The following is a 26,549-nucleotide window of genomic DNA, read 5'->3' on the forward strand; positions in this document are numbered from 1 at the left end:
CTTTTAGGTCAGTCTGGACTGTTCCAGTTGAGAAGGAGCAACCTACTGACCAGCCTGGCCATGGCAGGTGTTAGTGCTGACAACAGGGCTTCTTAAAAAGAAACCTTAATTAGCACTGAATTCCCCAAAGGACTGCTTTCCCAGTAGACTATAAATACATTATTTCATTATATTATATATCAAATACTTACAGATTTATGCAATTTTAAAACACGTAGGAGATTCTCAGGCACATCCGCATAGGAGGTACAAGGAGCCCTAAACTCCTTTTTGCCTCTGCTCAGAGCTGTGTGTATCTGAGCCATAATGGGGAGGTGTATATAGCTGCTTAATGCGTGAAATTGTGTCTTTGCCATATGCTCCTCTCCACTTCTGACCTGGGATTAGTTCAGGTGGAGAGCGTCAGATTGTGTTTCCACCTACCCTGTGAGTCGTGAGTGGCAGGAGAAAGGGGAAAGTGGCATGTCTGGAGTAGTTCCGATTGACGGAGTTTGAGGTTCATTAATTCCCCCCAAGTATTAGTGAATGTTTACAATTTGAAGTGCTTTGGAAATTTCAGTCTGGTATTTTCTCTTTTAAAAATGAACTTATTTTACTTTGAAAATCTTAGCATGCCAGATTAGAGGGAAACAGGACTAAAGCGAATGAAATCTGTCTGTGCTGTTACGCTTTTCTCAAAAGTGGCCGGTTCCCAAAACTTTACTGTAGGTGGAAACCTTCAAAAAATATGTATAAATCTTTGCTAACTCCTCTCCCAGGTTGATCTCCTTTTTGCCTGAAGCATGGAAATTGATTATCTTTAATATGATTTTACTTTACATTATAACAGGTTAGAATAGGGAATGTGAAATATCCAGACTTTCTTAAAACCAGGCATTTGGGGCTTTGGCAGTGAATCCACAAGTTGTTTGTCTGCAATAGAAAGAAATGTTGCTGTACACTGGTTCAAACTGTACTGCGTTTTGACTTAATTGTCATATTCTTCTGTTAGCAAATGAGGTAAAACGAGTATTCCTTAGCAGTTTTCACTCTGCACCCAGAATTATGAACATGTTACTCAAATCTACACTAAGCCTTCTGCTGACCAGATTTTAATCTTTATTATTAATGCTGTTATAATTCCAACTACTGAACTTTTGAATTCCTTCCCAGTCTGTCCTTTAATGGGAAAGAGACTGAGAAGACTATTTCTAATTAGGTGTATCACAGATCAACGACATCAGTGTCAGCAGAAGTTATAACCCCCCTTTTTTATACATTTAGGCCTGTTCCTCCTGTTGGTGTATCTTGTCAGACTTCCTTATTCAATTATGTATAAGGGCCACTAGGTGTTAATTTTCTTTGCCACATCCAGTCTAGTTCACTAACACAACAGCTAATGGGGAAATTTTCATAACACTGATATTGCAAGAATGTAAAGGATTTCTAAAATTCTTTTCAAATCTTGTCCCATGTCATTGTTTTTTGTTCAAGGCGTTATCTTTCAATTATTTACATTATTTGTTACTAAGTTTGCTGCTTATAACATATTGCTCACTTAACATGGTGTTTTCAGGTACCGAGTGATATTTACCCCAAGCTAAAACAACTTAAAGTTCCCAATGAATGCACAAAAAATGTGATTTGTTGTCAGGGTAAAACAAAGCTCAGACTAATGTAAAAACTTCAGGGTCACAGAATGTGATGGGATGGAATGGAGGCCTTAAAAAAAAAAAAAAGAGGTTTTATTAAAGGCCTTGAGATGTGAATTCATAAATGTTTCCGTCTGGATTAAATTCCTTGTTGAGGAGTAACCTCTGGAAGCATCTACCTTCTGCAACATCTGCTGGGGGAGAGAGACTCGGGCACTGGAGCTGTAACTGCCCTCTTGTTAGTCTGAGACAGGACCAGATGGAGTCTCAGGGAAGATGTGGTATTGGAAACCGCTATGATTTGGATCTCACTTGCAGTTCTTGAATTTCCCCCCGGAGAAAATTGTCAGATTGGAGCAAAAGCAAAATATATTTCTGCCTTTGTGTCTATATGCCTTACTGAGTCAGAATCTGGCCTCGATCACTTCCTGTGCTCGTGACCTCCCTACATGAACCTCCTCAGCTGTGAATAAGCACAATAATGTAACCTTGTATGATTTTACTTGAGCAAGTTAATAAGTATTGCTTTTCACATTTATAATCGCCAGGAAAAAAAATAAAGTCTGAATGAAACCAGAAACTGTGTGATTTCGTTTGCCAGGACGCTTGCATTTTCTCAACAGCAGGGATGTGTCCTGCAAATTTCAATCTGGAAAGTTCACGTCAACGCAGATCTAGCTGTTTGGTCTGGGCGCGTTATGGGCTTTAATTGGCCCTGGAGGAGGGAGGGAGGGAGGGGTGGTGTGTGTGTGTGTGAAAGGCAGGCTGAATCTGGTTTCAGAATAGGTTTTAGTAATAGAAATAATCTCTTACACCAGACTTTTGTTTGCAGCACATGATGGGAGTTTGTCCCTAGATTTTAATGGGTGTGAAATGCTGATAAGCGTGTGCCTGGGCCACTGGAGCAAATGTGTGTGTGTGTGAGTGCAAGTGTTTCTGGGAACTCTAGAAGGAGTCAAATTTTGATGATGTGGGATATGATTTGTATGTTTTTCAGGGAGAGTAAGAAATGAGGGCAAAGAGGTAGTTCTGAAGAAATGGTTTTCTTCGGTCTGGGTAGGAGCAGATTGGACAGTTGAAGGCCTCTTTGTACCAAAATACGGAGACCTATAAGAATCATTGCTGATGGCAGATCATTCCCAATAGCAACTGAGATCATTAAAGAACCCTGCTACTTTAATAAGAGAAGAGTATTTTCTTTGCAAAAAATAAAAATTAAAAAAATGAACAGTCTGTGTCTGTGTCTTTGCAGTGTATCTCCACAATTCCTGCAATTTGAGGGAGTTCAGATAAAGATCTTTAGGTTTTAAATTTCCAGTCTTTGAAATAGTTCGTAACCCCTGCTATGACAGCTTTTTGTCTCCCTATTCCCCCAAACATTCTCCAAGCATATTTTAAGAGTGAAAGCATAGACCCTTCTCTAAACAAACAAACAAACAAACAAAAAAAATCCAACGACAAAACAAACAACAACAAAAGAAAAAAAAAAGAAAAAAGAAAAAACAAAACCCCAAAAACCCCACAACACAAAAAGTAAGCAAAAAGTCTGGATATATTGAGCAGGAATACAACTGGTTCCTGCTCTGGGAGAGGAAGGAAATTGGGTGGCTTGAAGTATAGAATTACTGGTAAGTTAAGAAAATGTATTTTAGTAGGCAAACCGTTTTCAGTGCTTATGAAGAAGCTTGGCATTGGGAAAAATATGATTTCCTGTAATCAAGGTGCTGGGAGTTGTTTGCCAGCCACTAATGCCTTTAGGGAAATCTAGTAGCAAACCGTGTAAATGAAAGGGATATTAGCAGAGATTGGCTTCATTTTCTTTAGGGCAAAACCATAAAAAGTTATGGTGTTTCATATGCCCTACTTCAGTTGGTTTAGGTATCTCCTGGCTGCCTTATTCCAGAATTTGCTGGAAAATGCTTTGACAGTATTGGTGAAGCTAACCAGTAAAACTTTTATCTGTTATGCTGCGGAGAAATTTGTGTGGTAAAAAGGCTTATAAATGTTAAATAAGAAGAATTTTTGGTCAATAAGGCCACTGATAAATCTCCTGTTAAATTAAGTGTGCCTGGAGTCCTATATTTAATGGAGTTTTTGCAGCTATTGCCAAATTCCAGCGAGGCTCAAGCATTTCCAATAATTATTACAGCAGAATTTACAGCATGTATTTTTTTCCTATTGACATACTAAACATATTTGCAATAGAACACATCCTTCAAGTGATCGGGTTATTGTAGCCTGCTTGGAGATACGCCCATCTTTGCAATCATCATAAATATTTTGAAAAACGTTCTTAATAATTTTGCCTTGAATGAAAATTCCTCCTCACATTCCTTCCTATGCCATGGGTAGGGGAGGTTGCCCACAATTATCTGTGCCATTGCGTTCACAGAACTCGCTGCATCAATTACTTTGTAGGGGCAGACTTGCTCCCAAATGAACCTGTGTGTTTACAGGGAGGCACGGGAAATTAAATCATGTTAATTCCTTTTGGTCTTTCTAGCCAAGCTGTGTCTGCATGTGTAGGGTTGTGTGTGTGTTTTGTAGAATCATGTAGTGTAGTCTTAGAAATGGATCCACTTGAAGTTGATACTAACTTGCCTCTTGCATCAATGGAAATGGATATTATGATTGCTGTGTTGAAACGTGCGCTCAAATGCATTGGGAGTTTGATACTATTTTTCAAACTGCCAAATAGATAATGTCAGAACATTTCTGAAATGGGATACTAACATCAAGATACACTGCACCAATCAACTAACATCAGGCAAAGTATAGTGTAAAACTGTGGATGTAGGAGACTACTACAGAATTTCCATTTTCATTCCCTATGTCAACAGCTTTGTAACTTACCTAGTAGATTGTTTTATGTTTTCCAGACATATTCTCAGTAGACTACAAACACTACATTCAGCTCAGCCTTCAGAACCCAAAGAATTAGATATGCTGTAGTTTATGAAATGGATGTTTATGAAAGTATCCTTTGTTTGAATTGCTCAAAAACCCAACATGAATTCAAACTTTGACAGCGTAAGCAGAAAATAAGAGGGCCATAGTGATCTCCCAAATGTAGCCTTAACTATTGAGGTTCTCATATTGAAAATGCAATTTTCTGTCTAGATGTTTATGAATGTCTTCAAATTCCCTTTCATAATAGCCCCTTTTTGACAGGCCTTTTTCAACTCTGAAATATGAGAAGAAAGGTTGCTGCAGAATGTAGTATATACCATTATAGGAGGTACACCTCTGTCCCTCAAGCCAACAATACTCTTTTGGAAGTCAATGATGATATATGCATGTGTAGGAGGTTGCAGAGCCTAAGATCCATTGCAGAGCAGCAGGATTCTTTTACTGAATCACAGTAAGTTCAGATGCTAAAATATGGTGTGACACTTTAGGGAGTCTGTCTATGTAAAATGCATGACTTCTGCGTGATTTTATAAACTGTGTGTATAACTCTAGCCTTGTGTAATCTTCAGAGTGCTAGCAAACCTCATCACGCAGCTGCTGAAGAGCAGTCAAAAATGTTAATATTGAATTACTCGGTACAGGTAGAAATGTGCCTGTTTTGTTATGGAGAGTCTGCATTAGAGGGGTCCGGTTCCCCTGGATCGCCTGTATGTGTTAACGTTGGTGTAGCAGAAATGGATGGCAGCAGTGCAATCAACACAATGGAAATGGACACACAGCAGAAAAATAGGCATGCAGCACAGACCAGTTGTACTTGTTGCTCACTTGCATTTTCACATTGTCCTTGTGCTTTCATGCAAACCTGATGGCAAGCAGTTGTGTGCTTGGGCAGCTGAGGGAAAGAAAAGAGCCCTCTAGGAGGCTGCAAAGTCAGACCCTTGAACCTCTCTTGCCAAGGTGACTGGTGACCCAGCCTGGGGTCCGAGCCGTGGTGTCTTGTGCTGATGAAACTGCTCAGTCCCAACCCAGAAAGTAAGAGTCGTTGCTGATGAATCCTGTGGGTAGGTAGGTGTGGTATGGCCGGGTGAACAGGGGCCACTGTCCTGGTGGTTAACACAGGAATAGTCATGCATATGGAGCTTGAGGAGTCACAGTTTTCTTCAGAGGAAATCACTGGCTACATAAAATGTGTTTTGAAGCTGATAAGAAGACTCTCACTGATTTCACTGAGCTTGATGTCATGTCATTAGATCATAAAAGATCAATTTTATGAAGATGAATTGCTGTTCCCAGATTAAAAAGGCTTTTTTTTTTTTCCTCTCCTACAAAATCATGAACTTTGGGGAAGCAATATGGTGCAAGAAAAGGAAGATGCAGATGTGTCAGCAACAACAGGGACCTGTGAGAGCAAAATGATACTCATCCTTGGATTTTGAACAGTCAAATCTAAGAGCATACTGAGTGCCATGCAAAATCCAGGAAGGCCATAAACAAACAAACAAAAAAAATCACATGCAGGTCATTTTGGTGCTAACATGTTGTGAACTTATGTACATGGTAGATGCTAGCTGTATAATGAACTATAATGCGACAGAATACATTTTTCTTTGCTGAAGAGGCAGAAAAGAGAATGGCACCGATTTTCTTTTTTGTCTAGTCTCCCTGAGTGTTGGGAAAATTATCTCTTTCTGGGAAATACTGCTTTGAAGATGGTTTCAGAGTGCAGAAGTACTTGCTAGGAAACTGATGCGATCCAGCAGCAGTATGTTCTGCAGGAGAGTTGTTTGCTGCTACAGTGTTCTTATCAGTTATGCTTGTGAGACTCTGCCCCTGTCTTTTTCTCTGTTCCCCTGATCACTCTTTGCTGCCTTCTTTTTCTATGTTTTTTACCTTTCTTGAGCATCCTCTTTTCCAACATATTTTGCACAGTTCTGTAGTTAGTGTTCAGTCCTGCTTCTAATTATCTTATTGAGAAAGGAGCTGGAGACCAATGAATTTGTTGTCCAAATGCAGTATCCATTTTAGCAAAAATAAAATGTCCCAAATTTGGTTTTGGAGTGAAAGGAGAGGGACAAAGAATTGCCGTTTTGACAAGTCGAAGAAGTGGTTAATAATCCTAGTTAGGGATGTAAATGAACTACTGGTAGTCAGGCAGGTTAGAAAAGACAGGCTAGTAGCTCCGTACATACCTCCATTAAGAACGCCTATTTAAAGGGTGTTTCTCTGAGGGATCAGAAAGGCAAAGGGGAAGGCAGGAGGATTGGCAGCTCTGCCAAGTAGCACTACCAGCTAGAAGCAGGAACCCGATTCAGCCACAGGAAAAAGCTCCATTGATGTGCCACTTGAGTGCTAAATTAGGGCACTGCCTTTAATTCTTGCATCTTTTGTTAACATTCGTATAAAAATATAATGTACTCTGTTAGGTAAATAGGATTCTACAGTAATCTAAAGGGGTGTGAAAATGTTTATCCTCTTTTTCCTTTTAAGTGCCTGTGAGCCCTGCCTCCGGCCCTGCCTTGGTGCCCAGTGAGCATGTGCGGGGCCGCACCGCCTCCTGTTGTAGTACACCTCCTGCTGTAGTACACCTCCTGTTGTAGTACACCTCCTGTTGTAGTACACCTCCTGTTGTAGTGCAAATGCCCACCCTCCTGTTGTAGTTCAAAGGCATCTGATGAAGGATGAGGGGAGCACAGAGGCTGCTCCCCGGCCACCAAGCCGTGTGCCATGCCGACTGATGTGGCGCTGACATGGGGTGCTTCCATGGCTACACCGAGATGGGCAAAGCTGTTTGTGGAGAGCAGCTCTGCGGAGAATGACCTGGGGGTCCTGGTGGATGACGGGTTGGCCATGAGCCAGCAGTGTGCCCTGGTGGCCAAGAAGGCCAAGGGGATCCTGGTGTGCATAAAAAGGAGCATGGCCAGCAGGTCAAGGGAGGTGATTGTCCCCCTCTGCTCTGCCCTGGTCAGGCCTCACCTGGAATACTGAGTCCAGTTCTGGGATCCCCGGTACAAAAAAGACAGGGATCTCCTGGAAAGAGTCCAGTGGAGGGCCACAAAGATGATATGGGACCTGGAGAATCTCCCCTGTGAGGAGAGGCTGAGAGACCTGGGCCTGTTCAGCCTTGAGAAAAGAAGACTGAGAGGGGATCTTATTGATGTTTACAAATATCTTAAGTGTGGGAGACAGAGGGATTTGGCCAACCTCTTTTCAGTGGTCTGTGGGGACAGGACAAGGGGCAATGGCCACAAAATGGAGCACAGGAAGTTCCGCACCAATATGAGAAAGAACTTCTTCACGGTGAGCACTGAGTTTTCACTGACGGAGCACTGGAACAGGCTGCCCAGGGAGGTTGTGGAGTCTCCTTCTCTGGAGATATTCAAGGCCTGTCTGGACGCCCGCCTTCCTGGGCAACCTGCTCTAGGGAACCTGCTTTGGCAGAGGGTTGGACCCGATGATCTCTGGAGGTCCCTTCCAACCCCTACAATTCTGTGATTCCGTGTTCAGCTTCCCAAGTTGGCTTAACAGTGCACATTAAAGTGCCAGCTGACCTGCAACAGGAGAAGAAAAAAGGGTGTGACATTAAGCACCTTAGCATGAAGTAATTCAAGTTAACCTGCAGCAGATTTCAAGCATAAGCAAGTCCCTGGATGGTAAAGGTAAAAGCGCACACCCTGAAAAGGTCAGGCATATGCTGATACCGCATTGTGCTCCCACTTCTGACAAAAATGAGACGGAGGCAAAGGCAACTCCAGAGCAAGCCTGAGGAACAGGGAAGGAGGTGTGCTAGTCAAAAGAGAGGTAACATTTATATTTCTAATAACACTATAAGGTACCAAGAATCAGAAGGAGCCAATGAACAACTGCTCTTTGTCCTATACTTGCAAATCTTGATAAAAGTTCCTACGTTTTGTTCTGCTCTCAGGCGGCCTCCTTCAAATCCCTGCCATTTGTTGGTTGCTCTTAGCTTTAACTGGCCTTCATAGAAGTGCAAGAGGAAAATCAGCATAATTTAACACAGTATAATGGTTAAATAGTTTTATACCAAAATGGAAGATGGAGTAGAGAACATTTAGATTAGTATATTTTTTCAACACTGGATAAATACAAATGCTTCTCCTGAGTCTAAGGATATTTTTAATACTGCCTTTTAGATGTTGTTTTATTTTCCTTGAGACTCAGAATGCGATCTTCCCAGAACCTTAAAGGTAGTTCTTTTAATTTTTTTAAGGGTATCCTGTCAGTTTTTAAATACAGCCTTTTCATGTTGCCACTGAATTGCTTTGATCTGCAGATGAGAACTGATGAGATGCAGTTTCCTTATTGCTGGACCTTGCCAAGAGTTCCAGGAGCATCTGTGATCAAGCCCGTCAGAACCCTAGAACTGGGTAAATAAAAATCCTGACAAGACTTTCCAGAGAAATCTTTTCCCATTGCCTGTAAGGCAAAAAGCCCAGAACAAGAAGTCTCTGTTTTACTAGCATAAAGGTGAATGGAGAAAACAGAACATAATTCTATGAACTTGTTTTATTTATGTTATAATTGCTGTGAAAAAAATTGTATTTCTCTTTCCCTGCACCACATCGTCATGTGCCTGGGGACCTGGCGAGGGAGGAGCTTGCAGCACGGAGGCATAGCTGGGGGCTACACAAATTCTCCCTGTGGTGGTCTTAAAAGATTGCCTGGAAGAGAAGAACATACAGTTATGCTATAATGCCGTCAAATAATCCAGGCTGGACTGGAAGGGGTTTGTGGTCCACCGCCTGCCCCAGGCAGGCCCATCTCCAGAGTCAGCTTTCATCCTGCCTGGGCCTGAAGCCTCCAAGGATGGGGACAGGCTCCATGGGCAACCTCTCCCTCTGCTCCACAGCCCTCCTGGGGAAGAAATTTATCTGAAAATCCAGTGCTTTGGGTGCCTCTCTGTGCCTTACCTCCAGACACACACCAGTCCCATGAGGGGAAATGGGCTTTTTTGGTCAATTCATATGATATAGTGGTTGGTTGGAAAAGGTAGCCCAACATTATTCTCAAAATACCATAGTTCCTTCAGATTTGGATGAGTGATCTTTTTTAGTTTGACTGCTGTTTGAATTCTACAGCATATTTCAGGGAATAAGTAAATAAAACACCATTCATGCCATGGAATCAGCATAATAATTTATGGCCAGATCTGAAGCCTTTTCCCAAGGCAAAATACAATTAAAGTCAGGCAGAACTTCAACCGAGTGAAAACTTCAGTATTTGATCCTTAAATTTTACTTTTCCACATTTTTATTATTTTTGTACAGTAGTAAAAATATTTCTCCTGCTGGTAATTTTACATTGTACTGTATATTGAATTCCTTGCAGTAAAGGCCTAACCTCTTGAAACCTAATCGTGTACAGTGTGCTATCTAAAGAACTTAATTCTTATTGGGATAACAAGTTTAAAAATATATATTTATAAAGCACATCCATGACATTTTTGTTAACCTGGTTCTAATGGTGATCTGGCAGTAACAGTAAAGCATGAAAAGCTAAGAACAGGCTGAGATCTAATCTGACCTAACTCATTGATTCACTCCCTGACCTTGGGTAAGCCTTTTGACCTGCCTGTGCCTCAGTCAACTCAGCTGGAAAATTGGGTAAAGAGCAGAGCCTGTTAGAAAACCATCTTCAATTTGAACAAAGATTTCCCGGAGACCCAAAAAAGTGAGTGTAGTCATTTTGTACAGACATAATTGATTGCGGACTGCACAAGAATAACATCCTGAGCTGTGGGATGCAATTGATGACATCTCATTCGTCGTGTTGTGGCTGGGTGGTCTCTGCTTCCACTGGAACTACCCCACTTTTCCGGTGTCCAAAGCTGTATTTTCCCTTTCAGAGCATTAGTCCAGCCGCATCTGCCCTTGTTAGGAATGTGGCTCTAATATTGCACCAGTCCAAGAGGGTACTGTGGAGTAACTACTACTGTTCGGTTCAGTTACTGAACTAAATTATTACCCCCTAGATTTATCACAAGCTAAAGTGGCATCACATGCTACAGTATCAATAAAACATACAAATGAAATCAGGTCTCTACCCGGAATTCACCCGGTGCTTTCCAGCATGCCCTTGCTCTCCCGAACTGGGTTTCATGCCATCAGCCTATGACTTGTGCTGCCCATAAGGATAAAGAGGACAATTCTGGCTGCAATCCTAGAATTGCACCTTCGTGCTAGAAGCGTGCGTGTTCGCAGCAGGGCCCGTTTGCTCCATGCAGCTCCTCCGGTGGCGTTGGGAGCGACTCCCAGCCCTGCCCAGGAGCCGGGGCTGCTGCTGCAGCAGCCCTGACGTGCAATCAGGAAACGTTGAAGTCATGTGGACGAAAGCCAAGGGCATTTAAATGGCATGTGGATAACCACTCGAAATTGGCAGCATGTGATCAGCCTCATGCACAAAGCTCCATACTCTCACGAATTTGGCACTGTTTGTACTGGGCAAAGGCCAGCATCTATTGCTTGTGCCAGCATGTTTAAACTATCCTGGACTTACTAATCTATTCTCCATGACCCACGCTGGAAAAATGACCATTTCCTTTTCCCAATTCCCACATCTGCTATTTGTTTTCCTCTCTTTGCCTTCCCAAGATTTGGGAAGGAGTTCAGGAATGCGGAGCTCTATTCAAAACTAAGCTGACCTCAGATACTGAGTGGCATTTATCTGACAGTGTGTGTAGGTAAATAGTTAAAGGGAAATGGTCATGTTTCTTCACTTTCTCATGCATATTTGTAGACATTTTCAAATAATAATAATAAATAAATAATAATAAAAAAACACATTATTTTGTTCTAAAACGTTAGCTAGCTGTATGGCAACAGTAGGAGGGACCTTGTATTTCCAATGGAAACTAGTAAATCCTGCAGTGCCAGTTAATTGGCTCTGTCATTATCCTTCCATGAAATATTCTAAATTTTAACATTAATATTAGGTGCAAACACCTTAAAAAAAGTCACTTCTACTAGTCCAAATGAAATTACTATGTGGGAATGACATTTATGCTAGAATAAAATCATCACTGTGCCTCATATAAAATAATATATTCTACATTAAGAAAAATCCCAGGCTCTACTCACTTTAGAAGTATGGGTACAGAAAAACAAAATGCAACTTCACTTGAAAATATTCAATTTTATGAATGGAATAATCCAAAATCTTGTCTCATTGCAGTGGTAAAAAGACCCAAATCACAGCAAAATCTGAAAAGCAGTAACGGCAAATAGAGGGTAGCATCAAAATGCAGACAGAATTTGCAGAATGACACAAAATATTATATTGCAGTCTTGAGAGTCATTGGGATGACTTAACATTGACTTCACTGGAACCAAGAATTCACCTTTTTTTTTTTTCCAAAGAAGAGGGCTTTTTTTTTTTTTTTTCAAAGAAGAGAATGCACCCCTAAATGGATTTCTGTGTGTTCTTTTTTATTTTGAATGAAGTGCTTTTAAAATTTTTTAGCCATTGCATGTGTACAAATATATATATGCACCCATGAAAAAAGAAGAATAAGAACAATCACATCTTGGAAGAGATAAGTGTATTAAGAAAAATTAACAGGATATTTAACCAGCGGAGTTACTATGGATCACATCCATAATGACAGTTATATGCCTTTATGTTAACAAATCAGTGGAAGTTCAGTGTTAGAGTAAAAGTTGGAGGCTAACAATGGGAATCTAGGCCTACTGCTGTATTTTCCTCTGGGCTTACAAGACTAAGCAGAGGTACAGGAATTAGCCACAAATATTCATCAGGTTTTATATCAAGAGCTTAAAATAGACACTGATGGAACTAAAGGGAAAGGAATTTAAAAAGAGCTGATAAACATGCTACAAAACCATTTTTCAGATTAACATCCAAGAGCGAGGACCTGAATTTTTCTAAATTTTGATGCACGTGCTCCTACCAGCCATGAGGATTTGAAGCTGGGAATTCGGTGAATGTCAGTGACTTGTGAGTAAAGGTGCTCGGGCTGGCGTGCAGCCTGGCAGTGAGACCTAGCCAGCCTCCCCTGGTGTGGCACGGTGTCTGCTGCATCTTTGCAAGTCCACAAGCAATTCTGAAAACATTTGTGTGCGTTCCAGCAAGAACTCGTATGCAATCTGTTATTATCACTATTACATTCCTTTTGCTTTTACTTCTGTCCAGATTTCCTTTTGCCTCTGAGTACCTTTGTTTAAGATTATTTTTTCCTAGATATATTCTGTTGAATTTTTCCAGGTTGCATGTCATTTGTCACCGTTCAGTAGGAAACTCTGCTTTGAAATCCCCTCTGATCACCGAGGCCATAAACTCTGGCTATCATATAACCAAAGTCAGAGATGAAAAGTGCTGTCAGGTCATGGAGCCATTGCCACCAGTGCTCCTGCTCCCGGGATGGAGCTGGCTCTCACCTCGTGACAGCATCCTTTGTCGGAGAGGAGCCCTGGTGGTATCTTTGGACGGCTCTCGTTGGACCCAACTCGGTGTTTGCGCTTGCAGGCAGATAAGATTCTCTTTCATGTCCATGGGCCATCAGAAAAGGAAAATCCAACGCACGGGTGGAATGACTCCACCATTGTAACTGGACGACCCTGCACAGTTTCAAAAGATATTGCATGTCCGTGCATCAAAGAATTTAACGACAAGAACAGAAAGGCATGGCTCATTCCTGCAGTGTGGAAGCTACTTTTAGCCAAGCACCAAATGAATACGCAAGCACTTAAAGTATAGAATATACTTTTGGCATAATGTTTAAATATGGAATAGCTTCGTGCCAAGTGAAAAATAGAAATCTAGTAGCTACTATTATAAAGTGATCTAAACCTGATATTTTTAGTAGAAAATTAATGTAAATAGCCAAACTAAGGGAATAATCTCTTTCTCAGTGAAGTCAATGGCAAAGCTTTCTTTGATTTCAATATGCATGAATTATGGGCTAAGAGAAAAAAAAATAGGTTATTTGTAATTGTAATTGACTTAGTTTGCAGCGACAAAGTTGCTGCATGGAGGGAAGGTGTGCTTCCTAATTGTCTTCAATTTCTTGCTATCGCTAGATGTAACTGTGACTACCCGTCGGTCTGTAATATTTTTTTTTCACCTGCTGGGACACTTTGCTATGCGTGTTAACAGCACCACAATTGCAGCAGGGACAGTCCTGGCTGATGTTCAATTAGATTAAAAGCAGTGATTTTTTTTAATGCTTTTGTTGTTCTTTTTGACATGTGGGTGGTTTTTCATTTCTTTAAAAATGTGGCATGAAATTCATCACAGTAAGAGCGTTCCTTTATAAGCTGGAACAAAGAGGATATAGAGGAAACTGGTAAGTCTTTCAGCATAGCTCCAAAAAAAAAAAAAAGGAGAAAAAAACAAAGGAGAAAAAAACAATTAAAATGGTGTATTCTTCTTTCTGTGTTTAGGTGAAATGTTCAGTGACTGTCTTTCAGCTTATCAACTAATTGAGGAGAGAACGGTAGCATAAAGGAATTTTTTTGTTAGAGAAGTAATTAATTGATCATATGCTGTTTCTTTAGCAATTATGCGATATTCCCCTGTTAATCTGTTAAAACTATTGTGTCGGTATAAACACCCAACATCTTTGCTGTTTTCAAAAGTAGACAAACGAGGTCCTTGCCTTCTTCTCTGGTCAGCCTCGGGGACCTGCGGCTCGTTCTGAGCAGGGCTTTCCGGGAGCGCTTTCTCTGTCAGGAATGCCGGATAACTCCACAGTCGGGAGACTTTTCCATAATTAAACTCCGTGCAAAATAAAGGGAGATCTTCATCACACTCTTTGTATTCATATAAAATCTGTTGCCATGGGAGCTGGCATTGAATAGCAAGGTAGGCAAAATCAGTAATGTTACATTACGTTTGCCCTGTAGCCACTGCAGGGTCCCTTAAAATAAAGTCGCCTTTTATCTTTGCTTTCTGAATAAACATAAAACTAGATTTTTAGTGCAAAATCCTGATTTCAAGGTTATTGATGCCAGACTAAATTAATACAGTCTGTGCGATAGCATACAAAATCCCCAGCAAAGCCAGGGATACTCCTGTCTTTTGAAAGCTTGACATTTGTTTTTCATCATGAACTTAAAGGTCACCAGCTACAGATGAATCAGGATACCTGCTTGAGTTTACATTTACATGCATTTTATTTTATTCCCATGTGCACTTTTTATGAGATCCATCACTGGAATAAAACTGTAGCTCTCTCTTATTATCCAGGTTTGATAAACTAGAAGAGTTATCAACCTGCTGCCTTTAAGAACAGACTAGTTGTCTTCAGTGCAGCTGCAGTTCGGTGGTGTGCAGTTCAAGAAATCTCTGTTTCCTTCACTGCTTGGCTCGAGCATCTCCACTAATTTCAGTAGCAAATACAGCGTTAAAAAAGTGTTTCTCTGTTCCTAATCTGTAATTCTCCGCATTTTGTCATCCTGCTCAATCCCTGAAATAATGGCAATGTTGCACTGTCAAAGCAACTGAAAAATGGTTTGTGTGTATTGATGCTTGTTTAATTCTTATTTTATTTCTACAGATGAAGATGCAATTAATCAAAATGCAGGTTTCAGAACTTCCAGTGATTCCAAACGCCTCATTCAGACTTACAATGAATGTGTCCCATGTCTTCTGCATATGAATTTTTGTTTTTGTTCAGGCTAGCAAGTGACCTGTATTGCTGCACAGATTTTTTTGAAACCAAATAACATTTTATATTTTTACCAAAATACCTGTGGAGCTGACAGAGCATGATGCATTCATTTTCCTTGATTTTGTAGTGAGGGAAAAGGCTAGCATGAATAATTCAAAAATAATGCTGAGACTGTTAAGATTTAGTACTGGAGAGGTCATCACAGTTGGGAGAATGAGCTAGGAGACTATTACTATTCCACGATCTTTGAATCTCAAGGTGACATCATTATTATTTCTCTATATCTATAATGTGGTGCTGCAACCAACTTATTGCAGTGTTTCTCATGTAGGGTAGAAAGATCAATTACATACAGACCTCAAAATGTGAACTATAAGCATAGTGTCCAATAAAACTGTCATTAACAGTCACCACAATTTTAACTGTATGCTTCCAGGTCAAGCTGTTCTAAAAATGATAACTGACATTGAAAGGTTGAATAAAGAGCACTCACTCTAACGGGGACATTTCTGTACCCAAATAAGTTTTCGTTAACAAATCTGCTAATTCCATTCTTGAGTTTACAAAACCATTAGATATTTCATCGATTCCTTTCATTGTTTGTTAGATGCATTCACAGACAACCTGAAAAAAAAAAACAATCACAAGTTTTCCACATGATCAGCATCAACAGCAGTAGTGCTGAATGCAGATAAAGCATCCCTGTGCAATTTGATTTAATTTATTCCTGTCTTCGATGAGAAACTGAAAGATGCTATGGAAGTTACCGTACAGTAGCGCTTATTGCAGGACTTTAACTATTACCTCACCTCTCTGTGTGCTGTTACCTCCGCAGCGTGCCATGGAAGCGTGCGTTACCCGAGCAAACAAGTCACTTACGGATCCTCCAAAGCAATGCATGCCAGGAAACAGCCGTCAGGACTTGAGAAGAGTCTCTCGATTGGGTAAGCACTGCTTGTATGTGTAATTAAACATTCATTTCCCTTGGAGAATATTCCTCGGGACTGTAACTCTTCCTATAAACACGTTTCCTACTTGTTTTATTTTCTTTTTGTAATTTTCACATGGGTTTGAAAGATAAATAATGCGGCTTTCATAAGGAAATTACAGAGAAAAAAGGCTTTGTATGCCACCTGTTCTGAACACCAGGATGCTTTGATGCGAGTACTGTTCCAATGTTCCTAAAAGACACTCTGCGAATCCTTGAAACAACGATTTCCTCTTCTGTTTTGAAGAAGCAAGCTCCTCTCCCGCTTTCTTAGTTCTTTCCCGTTTTCCTTGTGGGATGTTTGTGACAGGCACCTGCACCTGGATAATGGCAGAGCAGGAACAGAAGCGGGAGCAGGAGCGGGAGTAGGAACAAGAGTGGGAGCAGGAGCAGGAGCAGGAGTGCCCTGCCAGAGGTGCAGACCTGCAGGAGCTGCCAGCACCCTGCCTGCTCTCAAAGCCTTTCTGGTTTAGCCCATTTCCTCCCTCCTGGCTGTGTACTCCGTCCGCCTGGCAGCCCCGACCCGCAGCCGGGCACATGCAGCACACCTCATTAGATCGGGCCGTGTGAGGTCGGCTCCATCAGCCTGCTCCTTGATGGGCTTCCCAGGAAATGTGCCCTGATGGCTGTTGGATAGCCAACGACTCCTTCATATGTTCAGGGTCAAAATGAGCTTGTTGGTGACTTCATTTTTCTAAATTCTGATTTGAGTTCCCTTGCTTCTCTGAACCAGACATTTTTACAGCAAGTATAAAAATATTAATATGACTAAGTACGCACAGGCGTGGAACAGGTAGGAAAAAGAAATGTGAAAATGAATATCCTTCATCATTTCACTTGCAAGGCTTTCAGGTGTGCACAGCTGGAGGGCCGGGGCACTCTGGTGGTACTATGGACTCCAGCCCTGCCGAACGAAAAATGAAGTGTGGTCAGAGGAATCAAAATTAAATAGGCTGGGAGATACGCAATCCTGCAGCAGGAAGAATAAAACTGGGAAACAATGTCCCTGTAATGATGACAGGAAAATTAAAAAGAGAATAAAGCGGTGGCTTCCTAGGTATAGCTTTCTTCCTGGTCGAACAAACATTTATTTTAATTTTTAGCATTTGGAGGAAAGCCACATGACTTAAGCTCCAGTTCACCCTCATTATGCAATCTTAACTGCCATAATGTTTTTGTCGGCCTATTGCACATAATGATGTTCGCCCTCTGCAGAGACGTGGTCCAGAGGCGGCGGTGATTAACAAGCTGGGTCAGCGTTGCTCGGCCGAACGCGCCACGCTGACGTGCGGCTTGGGAGCCCTGGAAAATCTGATCTGAGCATCACCACTAGTGGTGGTCGTCTTCTGGTTGGATAGAACTGGAGAAAGAATTGGAGATCGGGGAAAAAAACAAACAGGTTTTATGGCAAAATTATTGAAAACACCGGAGACTTAGGCTTACTTCTGTCTTTATCACAGACTTTCTTGTTTTGAGGCACGACACTGTGACAGCTACATTTACTGTCTGAAATTTGTTCAGGTACTGGGGCTACAGAATTCGTGATACGAGCCCAGCAGTCAGCAGGGGGAAAGACAGAGAGGAGGGTCTTATATCTGAACACGGTATGGGGAGTCTGCAGGTCAGGAGTCAATTCGAGCAGTTTATCTGCTCTAGCATTTCTAAATTACTATTGCTCTGATTGGCATGAGAAGGGGTCTGGGACAATTTTTGCTGCCAGTTTTGCCTTTTATGTGACCTGAGGATATCATGTGGAGCCATACGTTGTACACCAACATTGTGCTAAATTTTGCTTGGAAGGGCAATCTGGCTGTAGGTGATCTTCCTTGACATCTAAAAAGCATAATAAGAATTTAATACTCGTGAGATACTGTTGACAAAGATGAAGTTTTTGCAGCATCAGGTAGGGAAGAAATCATTTTTATGCCAAAGAGCTTAGATTTCTTATTGTCTTTTGAAACAACACTGTGGGCTTTTGGAAAAGGAAAAGCAACGGGTGCCCTGGTCCCCAGGTCAACCCCAAGCAAACACAGAAGCAAACATTTTCAGTGGGTTCTTTGTTCATCACCATACAAACTAAAAAATTCAGTCAATTAGTAATAGATGTTGTAAAAAGTGTTGAAAAACTACAACGAGAAACAATTCCTTAGAATGCTCCAGTTACCTGTCACGAGGCAGTGTCTGTGGCCAGTGGTCAGCTGAGGATGGTTTTTGTATTCAGCTAGGAGAAAAGAGAAAGGTGGCAAAAAAAGCTAAAAAGAGTCATTAAACCTGTTTATCATTAAATAAAATGTACGAGCTTGTTCATAATACAGGAATGCAAAGTATACTGTTCGAGGAAATGTAAACGTAACTGCAACTATTTCATTTCATGTGAGGTTTATGTTAGCTCTCCTATTAAATTTAATGGGTTGCCTCATGAGAAGCAGCTCATTAATATGAATATGAAGAGCATGTCTCAACCTGCAGACTAAACAACACAATGATATGTGATGTTTATTTTCCTTTGGTAGATCTTTGCTTTTTAAAAATATGAACTAATGCAGTAGAGGGAGTCTGGGGATAGAGCACTGAGCTGGGAACCAGGAGGCCTCCTTCTCATTCAGCTCCGTGTCATATACTTCGGATGTGAAACTGAGCAAATCAATTAACTGCTGTTTACTTTGGTTACTGAATCAGGTTAAATCAACGGACGGTGTAATACTTCACTTAGTTTGAGGCTAAATAATTTTAATTAATTATCCTGGTTTAGATTGACATCACGAGATGCCTGGAGTGATGGGAAGCGCTGAAGCGGTGACCTGGGGCTTGGATTTGGGGAGACCAGTGCCAAGCTGGGCTGTTTGGTGGAAATGCTTCACCCGGCTGTGTGGCTGCCCCATCGGGAGGAAAAGGGACATCCGTAGTGCCTTCCTCCCCTTTGGGGCAGTGGGTGAAGGATGGCATCCCGTGGGTGAAGCGTTTGCATGGCGTAGGGTGCTGCTTGATGGAGTTCCGGGAAGCTGCTATGTGAAAAAAGCTAAATGAGCAAAAACCCTTAAAAATGAAATTGAAAAATTAACCAGCAAACACTGAATTTATGGCCCTCAAAGGAACATTAACTTGCCCACATTTATCAAATTAGGGTTAATTTTCCAGAAGACAGAGCCCCTTTTGTGGTTTCACTCTCTGGCCACAAAACTAACACTCACCTGTGAACTGCAGGCATTGTTCGAGGGGCTGGTGCCTCTGGTAACCTGGCTTTTGTTAGTTGGTTGGTTATTCATCGGGAAAATTTTAAATTCACAAGTAGGTATAGGGATTGTCTTAAAACCTTCCAGTGACATTTGTGTTTAAATAAATACTGAATGTACTGAGAACTGCCAGAAATTCAGGCCTTGATGCTGCAGTGGGACACGATGGGTTGTGTTGCTATTGTTCCATAATCACAGAATTATAGAACCACAGAACATCCCAAGCTGGAAGGGTCCCACAATGATCATCAAGTCCAACTCTGTCTCCACATAAGACCACCTAAAAATTGAACCATACATTCCTGGACTCAGCTAGCTTGATGCCCTGACTGTCCTGGGGAGCCTGCGTCACTTAGTTCCGTTGACCGGACTTATTTCATAGTTCCTGTTTCATTGCAATCACAAAAATGAAAATGAAAATATTTAATTGTGTAAAATTGTCCACTGAAACACTTTTAGGTCATTCCTACCCCTGCTCCATTCCCAGCGTGGGGCTGCGCTGCCTGGGAGCAGCTCCAGACACAAACCCTGACTGCAGACACCCTTCGTGCTGGTGATGCTGGTGCACACAGGGAGGGAAGGCTGCTCTACTGGTTTAGCACCAGAGGCAATAAATCCGTGTAATCACAGATAGGTGGGAGCCTTCCCCGCACCTTTTCTATTGCCTTCTCTATGCTTTCCCTACGGATGGGCACTGCAGTGCTCTCCTCGCATGGTGTCCAAATGGCCACTGGTGGAAAAGCCTTGCTTTGTTGTATAATAGCATTTGGATGGGTTGCAATGAAAGCTAAAATGAAAAAAAAATAAAAAAAAAACGGGTCTAATCAGGTTCCTTACACAGTTTGAATCCACCAAACTTTTAATAATTAACTGTTTTGAATGGAACTTATAAAAATTACTTAGAAAGACAAGTAAGACCTGCACTCTGATCCTTAACTTGTACAAGTAAAAAGTGTTAAGCATTCTATTTTTTTTTTTTGTTACAATTTTGTTCCACTGCGCATACTCAGGAGACCCCTTTATTTCAAATTTAAAATAGTCTACGAAAATCTGTATTGACGTAATAGCTTATTAGGCTACAAGCAAAATATTCCCAGAACTAATTTTTAATTAATATAGTTCACTGAAAACTTATAAAAGATTCATACATAATATGATAAAAGAAATAAACATCCTCAATACCATGTCAAGTTTCTTTTCTTTGTAAAACATTGTTTTTTCTCCTCTGTTACCAGAACAATAAAACCTGCTCTTACAGAATTGACTTGCGCTTGTCTTTGGCAGCTCTGTCAGATGTGATATTTTCTGATAAATAAAATGGCACTTATTAATTCAGAGTCAAATTGTCACCTTTTCTCACTCCGGGTTCTGCCTTTCATAAAAGTCCCGTATTTCAGATCCGGATTCCTCTTTGACTTTGGCACTGTCCCTCCAACACGTTGCTGCACGGCTGATGGAGTCCAGCAGAAATCATCGTTGTGCTCTATGTGAGTCTTATGTCAGTCATAAAGTAATTAAAAGCGGCAAGATATGACCCAAATTCATCTCATCTCTCTGCAGTCATATCAAAGTGATATATCTAGTCCAAGATCCTTGCTGTAAATTCCCTCTGTAGGCAGAGAGAAGATATTGGCATCTCCAGAGATGTCTTTTGGCCACGTTTCTGGAAAAGGAGGGCGCACGTCGCAGGTGCTGAGCAGGAAAGCCTTGCTTGAAGCACCTCCAGCCCGATGCCCCCCGGGGCTCTGAGCTGTGTCCCACCTGCGGGGGCTGGCAGACCTTTACAGGCAGGGCGCTTCTCGGCAGAAGGTGCAAGGAGAGGTCCTCTTGGGGCTGCGAGGGGCTGTCTCAAGCCTTTGCAGCAGGGACAACCTTTTGCGACCTGCTTGTCACCAAATACTTGAATTTTGTCCTAAGCAAAGCAGCTGCTCAATGGGCAGCATGAGACATTGCTGTGCTGTTCTGAGAAGCCCCTTCCTCCTTACTCTCTTTCCAGAGAGTTAGTCCTCTCCAGATATAAACTGTGCTTCGTTTTGTATTGAATTCTCTTTATTTTAGTCTGCTCGTGACTCCATTTGCATCGGAGGTTTCCACTGCAGTATTTCATGCAGAAGTTAATCTGGGGAAGCTGGATGTTATGCAGGCCGGGTAATAAAACCTGGGGGCTCCTGGTCGTCCATCAGGAGGGAGCGGGACCGCCTGGGTGGGAGCGAGCCGCAGCTGAGGCATTCAGTAATAGGGTGGAGGCTTTACTACTTCATCCTTCCTCATTTTGGCAAGGGCAGGAGAGGAATTAAATTGGAAGGCTGACAACCTGAACACACATTTCCTGCACCGTTATTCCTGGTAGTTGCTTTACTCTCTGCAACAGTTGAAAACAAAGGATGTGTTACGCTTATCCTGAAGTGATGATCAATTAAGAAAAAAAAAAAAGACAATTTTTTCACATAGCTATAATCAACTTCATTCTTGTTGCTCAAAAAAAAAAAAAAAAGACATTCACACTTCTGCCGAAGCTGTACTTTTGTACTTTTAAACTTCAGCAGTGTGTGAAGCACAGGACCATGGGGTGCCCCCAGGGGCCGGGGGGATTTGGAGGCTGAGTGGCCACTGCCCGCGCCTCCGCTGCGGCACGGGGGAGTCAAAGCTTCTGCTGGTGCTCAGAAGGAAACAGAAAGGCAGGGGATTTATCTGTGTTCATGTCCTCCCATGTGTGGTTAGCGGAAAGATTAAGAACTGAAGGCTGAACTACAGCTGCCCAAGCAGCCCCAGGGGCGAGCTGAAGGGTCGCTCACCTCTTTGCCCTAAGAGCATCCCCAGGTTCAGGAGAACCTTGTGTTTGTGGTTAAGGTGTGCCCTCATGCCACTGCTGGAACCACTCAGCTTTGTGTCTGCAAAGCTATGAGTAGTTCACGGGAGAAAATCTGATTCATTAAAAACTATTGGGTGGACACATGTAAATGTGTGCTTTTAGTATACGTGCATATGCCATAGGCCTGTGGAAATCAGGGCATTAAGTGCTCCATCCCTTACATCAACAGTATGGCCACTGCAAGAGTGATGGCAAGGTGCAGTGATAGTACTGGGCATCTCTTGGAAGACTTTCCCTAATTAGTCCAATTGAGTACCTTAGTCTAAGTCAGGATAACACTATATATTTAACAGGATTTAGTCCTGTGAATTCTTGATATGCTTAGCTCCTACGTAGCTTTAATACACTCAGCATTTTCCAGGATTAGGTCTTAAGGGCTTGATCCCAAACCGTTTAAAATCAATAGGTGTTTTCCTTTGACTTCGGTGGGCTTTGATTCAGCCTCTGTATGTCAGTCAATACTTTCTGACACAAGTACAGAAAAATATGTTAAAATCATATTTCCAAAAGCCATATTACTTATTTTACACTGCACAACTTCTTGAACTCTATGCAGATTTGAATAGGGAAATATTAACCAAAACAGTAATGATATTATTAGTTGAAGTTTTAGCTTTTAAAATCAATAAAAAGTACCACTGGGTATTCTTTAATGTTATAGAAGAAAAATGATTAATTTAAGGTTCAGGTGCAAGACAAGGTCAGGAAAGAATTGTTACTGTATACAGTGAGCATTTCATGATGAATTTGTAGTTTGAAGTATCATTTTATGATGCATTTTCTGTTTTGTTATCAGGGGAAGTATGATGGGTGACATACGAGTGATCACAGTGTTTTGGTGCAATGTTCTGTGATGGGCTTTTCATAAAAATTAGCTGACAATGTCATGAGTATACAAGTAAATTTATAGCTTTCATACTGGACTGCCATTCCCAGAGCTATTTCCAATCACTTGGGCTTTTTATTAAGTTTATTGTTCTTTTATTGTTCAGTGGAGTGTAAGCAGCAAGATTACAAATAAATGTAAGTTTCAGTGGGTATGAAGTCAAGCTTGCAGAATTAGGGAAGACGCAAGCGAAGAGGAGCAGAAATTAATTTGAATCATTGGTGATATGAAAGACCACGTTCTGACACTCCTTGTCAAACGCATACACCGTGAGCAGTGTCGGAGGCTGACATCCTGTTCCTGCCAAAGTTAGAAGAAGAAAGTCTGGAAAAAGTGTCAGTCGTGCTGCCAGTGGACTGGCGGAGGGTTTCACGTTCGTGCTGGGGTTCATTATTTATTTTTGCCCGATTTGCTTCATGCGGGATTTCTTCTTGCTTCTGACTCCAGTACTTGCTTGTGGCATAATGAGACCAACAAGTGGGGAGCGATGAACTCTCTGGTTTTAGTGTCATTCTCATCATATCTCCAGCGTGAGACCTTCAGCAGTTATTTCCCTCTACTTTTTCTCCCCTCAAAGAATGAATACTTTATCATTTTGGTTAATATCTTGACCAGCAGAGCAGAAAATCAGACTCATAGCTTTTAATGACACATTTTCAACTGCAAGTTAGTCAAAAAAATCATTTTTATGTGGTTCTCCAATACTTATACAGACTTCAAGAAACATAATTAAAATTTGTGTTCCTTCTTTGTTATTACTGCCGTGGACTCCACTTAAACTGGATGCTGTTTGTCTGGGCAATCAGACAATAGCTGGAATCCAAAAGCAAATCGATTTGCTGTGTGGCTTGTGCTATTACTTAAGTTATAAATAAAATGATTTCTCCCAGATGGCTCCCCGATGGCCCCGCGCTCCTCCCAGCGCCGCCACGGCTTCCCATCCCGCGCGGCTCCTGCTCGCTCCCCAGGAGGCTCGGCAGGAGCAGAACCGAGCCCACAGCTCGGATGGGGCTGGGAGGAGATCATTTGGGGCCCGTGGGGCTCTGGGACCCCCAGGAGACCAGCACGGAGGCCAGCCCCACCTGGCTCCTCGGGAAGAGACCTGCTGAGGCCGCACACTCCCCGGGAATGCCGGGAGACGAGCTGCTCCCCTCGTTTATTTTCCTAATGCAAACATTTTGAAACAGAAAGGCTAACTTTTCTCTGGGTTGTATATTTACTTCGTAGGCAAGTTGTGCTTCCAGAAATGTGGGCAGGGCACCGATGGAAACTATAAATATACATCTGAGAGCATGCTATGTATGCTTGCCCATGCTTTGTTTTCTTTTCGCCTTTTTGGATGACTAAAATCATTAATCTAAGATGCTAAATTTTTGTATTTTTTTTTTTTTTTAGAAAACTGGGAAGATGTAACCTATAATCACCAAGCATTTGTAACAGAACTAAAACAATTATGATGAAAACAAATATATTGGGAAATTGTGGGACTAAAAATAAATATTTTTCCATGAACACAATAGAACTATATTGAGAATTACAGGCAAAAAAAAATCAATAAAAAGTAGTATATAATGGCTACAGAGTTCAAACAAAGTGCATTCATTCCCTAGTCCCTAGGAGGACCCCTGATATATACGTGCAAAAGTTAATGAAAGTCAGACTTTGTTGTGTCATCAAAAAATAGCAAAGAGGTTGGCTGCATTTTTCCCTACGTTTTGGCTACTCATTGCTCCATAAATATAGCACCTATTTAAAGGACCGAGCCTTGTTCCCATTAAAGTCGGTTGCAAATCTCAGACAAACTCTGGCACGGGTCTGGGGGCCCAAAGGCGCGCGCTGAGCGCAGCAGAGTGCTCGGGGGAGCGGGTGCTCCCATGGGAGAGGAATAACAGCTTTGCCTGCTCCCAAGGCTGTGGTTCTCGTTGTTGCATACATTTGCATGAGCCCGATGTATTTCATCAAAATAAGTCTAAGACTTATTTTAGATTTTTATTTTAGATTTAGGGCACGCAGACTATTTTGACTTGCTTTTTGGTTTTAAATGCCGGGGAATAGACCGATGGAGAATTCCACACAAAGCTGGGCAAGGCTCAGGTATTTACCTCCTGATTCCAGACGCTGGGGAAAAACTCCATGCATACGTGTGCACCGAGCTGCTGGTGGCTGCTGGGGCAGGACGGGCCCTGCAGGATGCACCCCAGCGCTGGGAAGGCCAAAAGGGGAATGCATCTCCCCCCCCATACCCCTCCAGCCCCGTCCCCGAGCCTGGGCTCCTCCAGCTCCTCCGGCACCACAAGAAGGCCAGGAGCCAGCAGGAGACTTGTGGAGTTGTAGGAAGCTTGCCGTCTGATTCACTGTAGAGTAATCCTGCGCCTCAGTCAGCCAGGAAATATTTGATTAATAAGATTCCAGTTGGAGAATAACATTAATGCCTCCATTTTATTTTGTTTTCATTATATTAGGTGACCGCAGCAATACTGCATTTTGTAAGCATCCAGAGTACTTCTTCCTATGGTAGCCTTACCTCCCCTCTTTCTGTTTTCCCACTGACACTGAATGACTCTTGCCCTTCCAATCTTGCAATTTTTAATAAAGTCAAAGAAAATATAATCCTCGGAACATTTGTAATTGATTAAGCTTAAGCTGCAAGAGCCTAAACCAGGGCCTATTGAAGACAATGAGAGCCTTTCTATTTCTTTCCATGGGTTTCGTAAACTTTTGTTTATGAAGGAGGCCTGTCAGGAACAATGCAATTAGGAATCTGTCCATCTGAGCCTCTGCTTTGCTTCACTTAAAAAAAATAAACATTTTCATTTTGCTCATTGAAAGAATACGGGAAAGGATGAGAATGGAGACATCCATTCTGGCTCCAAGCCAGCCCAGTTTGGCCACGAAGCAAGTTTCCTATAATTTAAAGATATGCTACAAAAGAAACCCATTGTTGTTCCAGTCTTTATTTGATTGTTTGCAACTTAAAAAAAAAAAAAAAAAAAAAAAAGCAAACTCCTAACTTTTCAAATTAGTTTAAAAAATAATTCTTAGAATGCTCTTTCCCAGAAGATAGGCTGGCTCCTGGGCACAGTCCCTCCTCCTGCACTCAGCCCCGATACAATGGCTGGCTCCAGAGCAGCAGCCTTCAGATGCAGTTTTGCAACTCCTTCTCGGATGAGTAATCCTTACTTCTGTCCCACTCACATGAGTAAGGGATACTTAAGTAAGAAATAGTTGAAGGGTCTGGCATCCTGACCGCGGCGGAGGAACGAATTGAGCAATGGCTTTTGAAAGCGACCTTCAGCGTCTCTGTAAGCTTTGCGTGAACATCTTTCACAGAGATTTTAGACGTGGGCACAGCAGTGACCCTGGGCTTAGTAGGCACCTAGCCAA

The sequence above is a fragment of the Cygnus atratus genome, chromosome 7 (genome assembly GCF_013377495.2).
Source record: "Cygnus atratus isolate AKBS03 ecotype Queensland, Australia chromosome 7, CAtr_DNAZoo_HiC_assembly, whole genome shotgun sequence".
NCBI lineage: Eukaryota > Metazoa > Chordata > Aves > Anseriformes > Anatidae > Cygnus > Cygnus atratus.